The sequence below is a fragment of the Ambystoma mexicanum genome, unplaced genomic scaffold (genome assembly GCF_040938575.1).
Source record: "Ambystoma mexicanum isolate Mex_15411 unplaced genomic scaffold, UKY_AmexF1_1 Mex_scaf5, whole genome shotgun sequence".
In the NCBI taxonomy this organism is placed as follows: domain Eukaryota; kingdom Metazoa; phylum Chordata; class Amphibia; order Caudata; family Ambystomatidae; genus Ambystoma; species Ambystoma mexicanum.
Genome location: NW_027182466.1, coordinates 7612752 through 7624113, shown reverse-complemented (window position 1 = coordinate 7624113; position 11362 = coordinate 7612752).

Sequence of the window (11362 nt, the reverse complement as noted above, 5' to 3'; positions counted from 1 at the left end):
TCCCATTCTAATCCTGAGACCCTTCCTATAGCTTGAGATGTGATATCCAACTCCTTCCCATTCCAATTCTGAGACCCTTCCTATACCATGAGACTTGATATCTCAATGCTTCTAATACCAAACCTGAGACCCGTCCTATAACATGAGATGTGATATCCAAATCCTTCCCCTTCCAAACCTTAGACCCTTCCGATAGCAGAGATGTGATATCTCAATGCTTATACCAAACCTGAGATCCTTCCTATAACATGAGATGTGATATCCAACTCCTTCCCATTCCAATCCTGAGACACTTCCTATAGCATGAGATGTGATATCTCACTGCTTATACCAAACCTGAGACCCTTCCTATAGCATGAGATGTGATATCCAACTCCTTCCCATTCCAATCCTGAGACCCTTCCTATAGCATGAGATGTGATATCTCAATGCTTCTAATATCAAACTTGAGACCCTCCCTATAGCATGAGATGTGATACCCAAGTCCTTCCCATTCCAATCCTGAGACACTTCCTATAGCATGAGATGTGATATCTCAATGCTTCTAATACCAAACCTGAGACTCTTCCTATAACATGAGATGGGATATCCAACTCCTTTCCATTCCAATCCTGAGACCCTTTCGATAGCAGAGATGTGATATCTCAATGTTTATACCAAACCTGAGACCCTCCCTACGGCATGAGATGTCATATACAACTCCTTCCCATTCCAATCCTGAGACCCTTCCTATAGCATGAGATGTGATATCTCAAGACCCTTCCTATAGCATGAGATGTGATATCCAACTCCTTCCCATTCCAATCCTGAGACCCTTCCTATAGCCTGAGATGTGATATCTGAATGCCTCTAATACCAAACCTGAGATCCTTCCTCTAACATGAAATGTGATATCCAACTCCTTCACTTTCCAAACCTGAGAGCCTATCTATAGCATGAGATGTGATATCCAAGTCCTTCCCATTCCAATCCTTAGACCCTTCCTACAGCATGCAATATAATATCTCAATGATTTTAATAAAAAACCTGAGACCCGTCCTATAACATGAGATGGGATATCCAACTCCTTCCCATTCCAATCCTGAGACACTTCCGATAGCAGAGATGTGATATCTCAATGTTTATAGGAAACCTGAGACCCTTCCTATAACATGAGATGTGATATCCAACTCCTTCCCGTTCCAAACCTGAGACCCTTCCTTTAGCATGAGATGTGATATCCAGCTCCTTCCCATTCCAATCCTGAGACACTTCCGATAGCATGAGATGTGATATCTCAATGCTTCTAATATCAAAACTGAGACCCTCCCTATAGCATATGTGATATCTAAGTCCTTCCCATTCCAATCCTGAGACCCTTCCTATAGCATGAGATGTGATATCCAACTCCTTCCCGTTCCAAACCTGAGACCCTTCCTTTAGCATGAGATGTGATATCCAGCTCCTTCCCATTCCAATCCTGAGACACTTCCGATAGCATGAGATGTGATATCCAAATCCTTATCTTCCAAACCTGAGACCCTCCCTTTAGCATGAGATGTGATATCCAACTCCTTCCCATTCCAATCCTGAGACTCTTCTGATAGCATAAGATATGATATCTCAATGCTTCTATACCAAACCTGAGATCCTTCTGATAGCATGAGATGTGATATCTCAATACTTCTAATACCAAACCTGAGATCCTACCTCTAACATGAAATGTGATATCCAACTCTTTCCCCTTGCAAACCTGAGAGCCTTCCTATAGCATGAGATGTGATATCCAAGTCCTTCCCATTCCAATCCTGAGACCCTTCCTATAACATGAGATGTGATATCCAACTCCTTCCCATTCCAACCTGAGACCCTTCCTATAGCATGAGATGGGATATCCAACTCCTTCCAAATCCAATCCCGATACCCTTCCGATAGCATGAGATCTGATATCCCAATGCTTCTACCAAACCTGAGACCCATACTATGGCATGAGATGTGATATCAAACTCCTTCCCATTCTAATCCTGAGACCCTTCCTATAGCTTGAGATGTGATATCCAACTCCTTCCCATTCCAATTCTGAGACCCTTCCTATACCATGAGACTTGATATCTCAATGCTTCTAATACCAAACCTGAGACCCGTCCTATAACATGAGATGTGATATCCAAATCCTTCCCCTTCCAAACCTTAGACCCTTCCGATAGCAGAGATGTGATATCTCAATGCTTATACCAAACCTGAGATCCTTCCTATAACATGAGATGTGATATCCAACTCCTTCCCATTCCAATCCTGAGACACTTCCTATAGCATGAGATGTGATATCTCACTGCTTATACCAAACCTGAGACCCTTCCTATAGCATGAGATGTGATATCCAACTCCTTCCCATTCCAATCCTGAGACCCTTCCTATAGCATGAGATGTGATATCTCAATGCTTCTAATATCAAACTTGAGACCCTCCCTATAGCATGAGATGTGATACCCAAGTCCTTCCCATTCCAATCCTGAGACACTTCCTATAGCATGAGATGTGATATCTCAATGCTTCTAATACCAAACCTGAGACTCTTCCTATAACATGAGATGGGATATCCAACTCCTTTCCATTCCAATCCTGAGACCCTTTCGATAGCAGAGATGTGATATCTCAATGTTTATACCAAACCTGAGACCCTCCCTACGGCATGAGATGTCATATACAACTCCTTCCCATTCCAATCCTGAGACCCTTCCTATAGCATGAGATGTGATATCTCAAGACCCTTCCTATAGCATGAGATGTGATATCCAACTCCTTCCCATTCCAATCCTGAGACCCTTCCTATAGCCTGAGATGTGATATCTGAATGCCTCTAATACCAAACCTGAGATCCTTCCTCTAACATGAAATGTGATATCCAACTCCTTCACTTTCCAAACCTGAGAGCCTATCTATAGCATGAGATGTGATATCCAAGTCCTTCCCATTCCAATCCTTAGACCCTTCCTACAGCATGCAATATAATATCTCAATGATTTTAATAAAAAACCTGAGACCCGTCCTATAACATGAGATGGGATATCCAACTCCTTCCCATTCCAATCCTGAGACACTTCCGATAGCAGAGATGTGATATCTCAATGTTTATAGGAAACCTGAGACCCTTCCTATAACATGAGATGTGATATCCAACTCCTTCCCGTTCCAAACCTGAGACCCTTCCTTTAGCATGAGATGTGATATCCAGCTCCTTCCCATTCCAATCCTGAGACACTTCCGATAGCATGAGATGTGATATCTCAATGCTTCTAATATCAAAACTGAGACCCTCCCTATAGCATATGTGATATCTAAGTCCTTCCCATTCCAATCCTGAGACCCTTCCTATAGCATGAGATGTGATATCCAACTCCTTCCCGTTCCAAACCTGAGACCCTTCCTTTAGCATGAGATGTGATATCCAGCTCCTTCCCATTCCAATCCTGAGACACTTCCGATAGCATGAGATGTGATATCTCAATGCTTCTAATATCAAAACTGAGACCCTCCCTATAGGATATGTGATATCTAAGTCCTTCCCATTCCAATCCTGAGACCCTTCCTATAGCATGAGATGTGATATCTCAATGCTTATCCTTGATTCCTGTAGTAAATTGCTTTCCTTTGCAGGCCGACTCCTCTCACGTGTATTTGCCATCTGTTAATGCAGTCGCCCTGTGTTCATCGTCCCTTCTACTTCCTGGTGATCACATTCTCCTCTCCAGAGCAGGCTGACTACCAGCTGCTCCTCCTCATAGGCGTTCATCCTTTCTGTCCCTGCTCCCTGCACCGTTTCGCGTTGCATGTACTCGCTTCCCAGCTCTCTGGTTTAGATGCGTGTTCCCTGCCTTCTCTCCTCTTCCTACAGCCTTCCAATGAGCTCCACAAGATACAGTGTTCAGAATGCTTTATAACACCCATTATTCAACATATAGCTGTAACCCGCTAGACGTATTGAAACGTGCTAAAAACGAGCAGAAACAGCTAGAAAATGTACTTTCCTCGCGTTTTGGTAAATGCGAATTCTGGTGGATACCCATTTTGTACTCTGTTCGTGCGTTTGTTCAGTCGAATCCTGGTCTTTTGAACCACTCTTCTCCCATACAAGGGAGGGTCAAAATGTGTTGTTCACAGGCTGAATTTATACTGCTGAAATGCTCGCTTGCCTGCTCTCTGGTTTAGACGCGAGTACCCTGCATTTACCAAAACGCGAGGGAAGTACATTTTCTAGCTGTTTTTGCTAGTTTTTAGCACGTTTCAATACGTCTAGCTGGTTACAGCTATATGTTGAATAATGGGTGTTATAAAGCATTCTGAACACTGTATCTTGTGGAGCAAATTGGAAGGCTGTAGCAAGAGGAGAGAAGGCAGGGAACACGCATCTCAACCAGAGAGCTGGGAAGCGAGTACATGCAACGCGAAACGGTGCAGGGAGCAGGGACAGAAAGGATGAACACCTATGAGGAGGAGCAGCTGGTAGTTAGCCTGCATAGGAGAGAAGAATGTGATCACTAGGGGAGTGCAGCCTGTAAACTAGAAGGAACGATGAACAAAGGGCGACTGCATTAACAGATGGCAAATACACGTTCCAAAACAGTCAGGAAAGCTGATAATGCCTTGAAGATTTCAGCCGTATACATTCAGCCTGTGAACAGCAGTAGATGTTGACCCCCCCTCCCTAGTATGGGAGAACAGTGGTTAAAAACTTCAGGATTCGACACAAACGCATGGACACAGTACATACAACATGGGAACCCACCAGAATTCGCATTTACAAAAACGCGAGGGAAGTACATTTTCTAGCTATTTTTGCTAGTTTTTAGCACGTTTCAATACGTCTAGCGGGTTACAGCTATATGTTGAATAATGGGGTTATAAAGCATTCTGAACACTATCTTGTGGAGCTCATTGGAAGGCTGTAGGAAGAGGAGAGAAGGCAGGGAACACACATCTAAACCAGAGAGCTGGGAAGCGAGTACATGCAACGCGAAACGGTGCAGGGAGCAGGGACAGAAAGGTGGAACGCCTCTGAGGAGGAGCAGCTGGTAGTTAGCCTGCTCTGGAGAGGAGAATGTGATCACCACGGGAGTGCAGCCTTGAAACAAGAAGGGACGATGAAAACATGCTGACTGGAATAACAGATGGCAAATACACTTTCCAGAACAGTCGGTTTACCCGATAATGCATTGACGATTTCAGCAGTATACATTCAGCCTGTGAACAGTAGATTTTGATCCCCCCCTTGTATGGGTGACGAGTGGTTAAAAACATCAGGATTCGACTGAACAAATGCACGGAGTACAAAATGGGAATCCACCAGAATTCGTATTTACCAAAACGCGAGGAAAGAACATTTTCTAGCTATTTTGCTAGTTTTTAGCACTTTTCAATACGTCTAGCGGGTTACAGCTATATCTTGAATAATGGGTGTTATAAAGCATTCTGAGCACCGTGTATCTTTTGAAGCTCATTTGTTGATTTGAAGGCAGCGGGAAGAGGAGAGAAGGCAGGGAACACACGTCTAAACCAGAGAGCTGGGAAGCGAGTTGTTTTCTGCAACGCGAAACGATGCAGAGAACAGGCACAGAAAGGAAGAAGGAAAAGCGTCTAAACCAGAGAGCAGGGAAGCGAGTGTTTGCAACGCGAAACGGTGCAGAGAGCAGGGACAGAAAGGGGGAACTCCACTGAGGAGGAACAGCTGGTAGTTAGCCTTCTTTGGAGATGAGAACTTGATCACCACGGGAGAGGATTGTTGAGAGGGTTACATAGGGGGATGTCTGAGATCAGAAAATCCTGAGTATTCCCTGCAGTGTGTAGGGCCAGAGACATGAAGAGTTGCAGATCTCGTAAAAGTCCAGGTCAGGAAGCATACAGGTTCATTTTGAATTCTCCAAGTAGGCGGAGTTGAGTGGTAGGAGGCTAGGATGGAGAAGTCCATCCACTGAGAGAGGAAGGGGGTAGGCAAATAGCCACGGTGAGAGAATGGCCAGGAAAGAGAGAATGCATGCAGACAAGGCATTCGTGAGAGGAGTCGGCCTGCAAAGGAAAGCAATTTACTACAGGAATCAAGGATACTCCCCCTCATGAACGTTTGGATCTGGGCATGGAGAGGAACTTGTCATCAGGGAGGAAAGTTTCAGAGCTCGAGACAGCGCTGGCCGTCATCCATGTCTCGGTTAGACCAAGGACATCAAGGTCGGGTTCTTCCAGGAAATGGCAGATGTCAGATGAGTGTTAACTGAGTGAGAGTTGAGAGTGGGGAGGGGTACAAATCAGTAATCCTTGCGGAGGTGTAGAAGGAGCCTGACCTAGGGCACATGAGGAAGGAGAGAGGAAAGGAAGCAGAAGAAGGGAGAGAAGACACAGCAGGAGTGCATTATCAATCCGGGAGCTAGGAGTGGTGAGGTTAGACAGGGAGGTCTGAGTCTCAGGATTTTAATGGGAAGTTCGATATCACATGTCATGCTATAGGAAGAGTCTCAGGATTGGAATGGGAAGGAGTTGGATATGATATCTCTTGTTATAGCTGAGGATCTCAGGTTTGGTATTAGAAGCACTGAGATATCAAATCACATCCTATCGGAAGGGTCTCGGGTTTGGTATTGGAAGAAATGAGATTTTAAATCTCAGGCTGTGGGAATGGTCTAGGCTAGGGTATGGTATTGGAAGGGGTGAAAAATCACATTTCATGCTACAGGAAGGGTCACAAGTTTGGAATGGGAAGGAGTTGGATTTCACATATACTACGGTAAGGGCCTCAGGTTTGGTATTAGAAGCATAGAGATATCACATCTCATGTTATAGGAAGGGTCTCGATTGGAATGGGAAGGAGTTGGATATCACATCTCATGTTATAGGGAGGGTCTCAGTTTTGATATTAGAAGGATTGAGATATCACATATGCTATTGGAAGGGTCTCAGTATTGGAATGGGAAGGAGTTGGATATCACATCTCATGTTAGAGGGAGGGTCTCAGTTTTGATATTAGAAGCATTGAGATATCACATATGCTATTGGAAGGGTCTCAGTATTGGAATTGGAAGGAGTTGGATATCACATATGCTAAAGGAAAGGTCTCAGGTTTGGAATGGGAAGGAGTTGGATATCACGTCTCATGTTATAGGAAGGGTCTCAGGTTTGGAATGGGAAGGAGTTGAATATCACATCTCATGCTAAAGGAAGGGTCATCAGGTTCGGTATAAGCATTGAGATATCACATCTCTGCTATCGGAAGGGTCTCAGGATAGGAATGGGAAGGACTTAGAATTCACATCTCATACTATAGGGAGGGTCTCAGTTTTGATATTAGAAGCATTGAGCTATCACATCTCATGCTATCGGAAGGGTCTCAGGATTGGAATGGGATGGAGTTGGATATCACATCTCAAGCTATCTCAGGATTGGAATGGGAAGGAGTTTGATATTTCATCTCAAGCTATAGGAAGGGTCTCAGGTTTGGAAAGGGAAGGATTTGGATTTCACATCTCATGTTATAGGATGGTTCTCATGTTTGGTTTTAGAAGCATTGAGATATCACATCTCATGCTATAGGAAGGGTCTAAGGTTTGGAAGGGGACGGATTTGGGTATCACATCTCATGTTATAGGACCGGTCTCAGGTTTGGTATTTGAAGCATTGAGATATCAAGTCTCATGGTATAGGACGGGTCTCAGAATTGGAATGAGAAGGAGTTGGATATCACATCTCAAGCTATAGGAAGGGTCTCATGATTGGAATGGGAAGGAGTTGGATATCACATCTCATGTTATAGGAAGGGTCTCAGGATTGGAATGGGAAGGACTTGGATATCACATCTCATTCTATAGGAAGGCTCTCAGGGTTGGAAGGGGAAGGAGTTGGATATCACATTTCATGTTAGAGGTAGGATCTCAGGTTTGGTTTTAGAGGCATTGAGATATCACATCTCATGCCATCAGAAAGGTCTCAGGATTGGAATGGGAAGGAGTTGGATATCAAATATCATGCTAAAGGGATGGTCTAAGGTTTGGAAGGGGAGGGATTTGGACATCATATCTCATGTTATTGGACGGATCTCAGGTTTGGTATTAGAAGTATTGAGATATCACATCTCATGCTATCGGAAGGGTCTTAGGTTTGGTATAAGCATTGAGATATAACATCTGCTATCGGAAGGGTCTCAGGATTGGAATGGGAAGGATTTGGATATCACAATTCATGTTATAGGAAGGGTCTCAGGTTTGGTATTAGAAGCATTGAGATATCACATCTCATGCTATAGGAAGGGTCTCAGGATTGGAATGGGAAGGACTTGGATATCACATCTCATGTTATAGGAAGGGTCTCAGGTTTGGTATTAGAAGCATTGAGATATCACATCTCATGCTATAGGAAGGGTCTCAGGAATGGAATGGGAAGGACTTGGATATCACATCTCATGATAAAGGAAGGGTCTAAGGTTTGGAAGGGGAAGGATTTGGATATCACATCTCATGTTATTGGACCGGTCTCAGGTTTGGTATTAGAAGCATTGAGATATCAAGTCTCATGGTATAGGACGGGAGTTTGATATCACATCTCATGCCATGGTATGGGTCTCAGGTTTTGTAGAAGCATTTGGATATCACATCTCATGCTATCGGAAGGGTATCAGGATTGGATTTGGAAGGAGTTGGATATCCCATCTCATGCTATAGGAAGGGTCTCAGGTTGGAATAGAAGGAGTTGGATATCACATCTCATGTTATAGGAAGGGTCTCAGGATTGGAATGGGAAGGACTTGGATATCACATCTCATGCTGTAGGAAGGGTCTCAGGTTTGGAAAAGGAAGGAGTTGGATATCACATTTCATGTTAGAGGTAGGATCTCAGGTTTGGTATTAGAGGCATTGAGATATCACATTCATGCTATCAGAAGGGTATCAGGATTGGAATGGGAAGGAGTTGGATATCACATCTCATGTTATAGGAAGGACCTTAGGTTTGGTATTAGAAGCATTGAGATATCACATCTCATGCTATAGGAAGGGTCTCGGGATTGGAATGGGAAGGAGTTGGATATCACATCTCATGTTATAGGAAGGATCTCAGGTTTGGTATTAGAAGCATTGAGATATCACATCTCATGCTATAGGAAGGGTCTCAGGATTGGAATGGGAAGGAGTTGGATATCACATCTCATGCTATGGGAAGGGTCTCAGGTTTGGTATAAGCATTGAAATATCACATCTCTGCTATCGGAAGGGTCTCAGGATTGGAATGGGAGGAGCTGGATATCACATCTCATGCTATGGGAAGCGTCTCAGGTTTGGTATAAGCATTGAAATATCACATCTCTGCTATCGGAAGGGTCTCAGGATTGGAATGGGAGGAGCTGGATATCACATCTCATGCCAAAGGAAGGGTCTCAGGTTTGGAAGGGGAAGGAGTTGGATATCACATCTCATGCTAAAGGGAGGGTCTCAGGTTTGGAATGGGAAGGATTTGGATATCACATCTCATGTTATAGGAAGGACCTTAGGTTTGGTATTAGAAGCATTGAGATATCACATCTCATGCTATAGGAAGGGTCTCGGGATTGGAATGGGAAGGAGTTGGATATCACATCTCATGTTATTGGAAGGATCTCAGGTGTGGTATTAGAAGCATTGAGATATCACATCTCATGCTATCGGAAGGGTCTTAGGTTTGGTATAAGCATTGAGATATCACATCTCTGCTATCGGAAGGGTCTCAGGATTGGAATGGGAAGGATTTGGATATCATAATTCATGTTATAGGAAGGGTCTCAGGTTTGGTATTAGAAGCATTGAGATATCACATCTCATGCTATAGGAAGGGTCTCAGGATTGGAATGGGAAGGACTTGGATATCACATCTCATGATAAAGGAAGGGTCTAAGGTTTGGAAGGGGAAGGATTTGGATATCACATCTCATGTTATTGGACCGGTCTCAGGTTTGGTATTAGAAGCATTGAGATATCAAGTCTCATGGTATAGGACGGGAGTTTGATATCACATCTCATGCCATGGTATGGGTCTCAGGTTTTGTAGAAGCATTGGTATATCACATCTCATGCTATCGGAAGGGTGTCAGGATTGGATTTGGAAGGAGTTGGATATCCCATCTCATGCTATAGGAAGGGTCTCAGGATTGGAATGGGAGGAGCTATATATCACATCTCATGCTAAAGGAAGGGTCTCAGGTTTGGAAAGGGAAGGATTTGGATATCACATCTCATGTTATAGGACGGGTCTCAGGTTTGGTATTAGAAGCATTGTGATATCACATCTCATGCTATAGGATGTGTCTCAGGATTGGAATGGGAAGGAGTTGGATATCACATCTCATGCTATAGGAAGGGTTTCAGGTTTGGTAGAAGCATTGAGATATCACATCTCATGCTATAGGAAGAGTCTCAGGTTTGGGAAGGGAAGGATTTGGATTTCACATCTCATGTTATAGGATGGTTCTCATGTTTGGTTTTTGAAGCATTGAGATATCACATCTCATGCTATCGGAAGGGTCTCAGGATTTGAATGGTAAGGAGTTGGATATCACATCTCATGCTATAGGAAGGGTCTCAGGTTGGAATGGGAAGGAGTTGGATATCACATTTCATGTTATATACAGGAAGGGTCTCAGGATTGGAATGGGAAGGATTTGGATATCACATCTCTTGCTATAGGAAGGGTCTCAGGTTTTTTATTAGAAACATTGAGATATCACATCTCATGCTATAGGAAGGGTTTTAGGATTGGAATGGGAAGTATTTGGATATCACATCTCATGCTAAAGGAAGGGTCTCAGGTTTGGAAGGGGAAGGATTTGGATATCACATCTCATCCAATAGGAAGGGTCTCAGGTTTGGAATGGGAAGGAATTGGATATCACATCTCATGTTATAGGAAGGGTCTCAGGTTTTTTATTAGAAACATTGAGATATCACATCTCATGTTATAGGACGGTTCCCAGGTTTGGTATTAGAAGCATTGAGATATCACATCTCATGGTATAGGAAGGGTCTCAGGGTTGGAATGGGAAGGAGTTGGATATCACATCTCATCCAATAGGAAGGGTCTCAGGTTCGGAATGGGAAGGAATTGGATAACACATCTCATGTTATAGGAAGGATCTCAGGTTTGGTATTAGAAGCATTGAGATATCACATCTCATGCTATAGGAAGGGTCTCAGGATTGGAATGTGAAGGATTTGGATATCACATCTCATGCTAAAGGAAGGGTCTCAGGTTTGGTAGAAGCATTGAGATATCACATCTCATGCTATAGGAAGGGTCTCAGGATTTGAATGGCAAGGAGTTGGATATCACATCTCATGCCATAGGAAGCGTCTCAGGTTTGGTATAAGCATTGAGA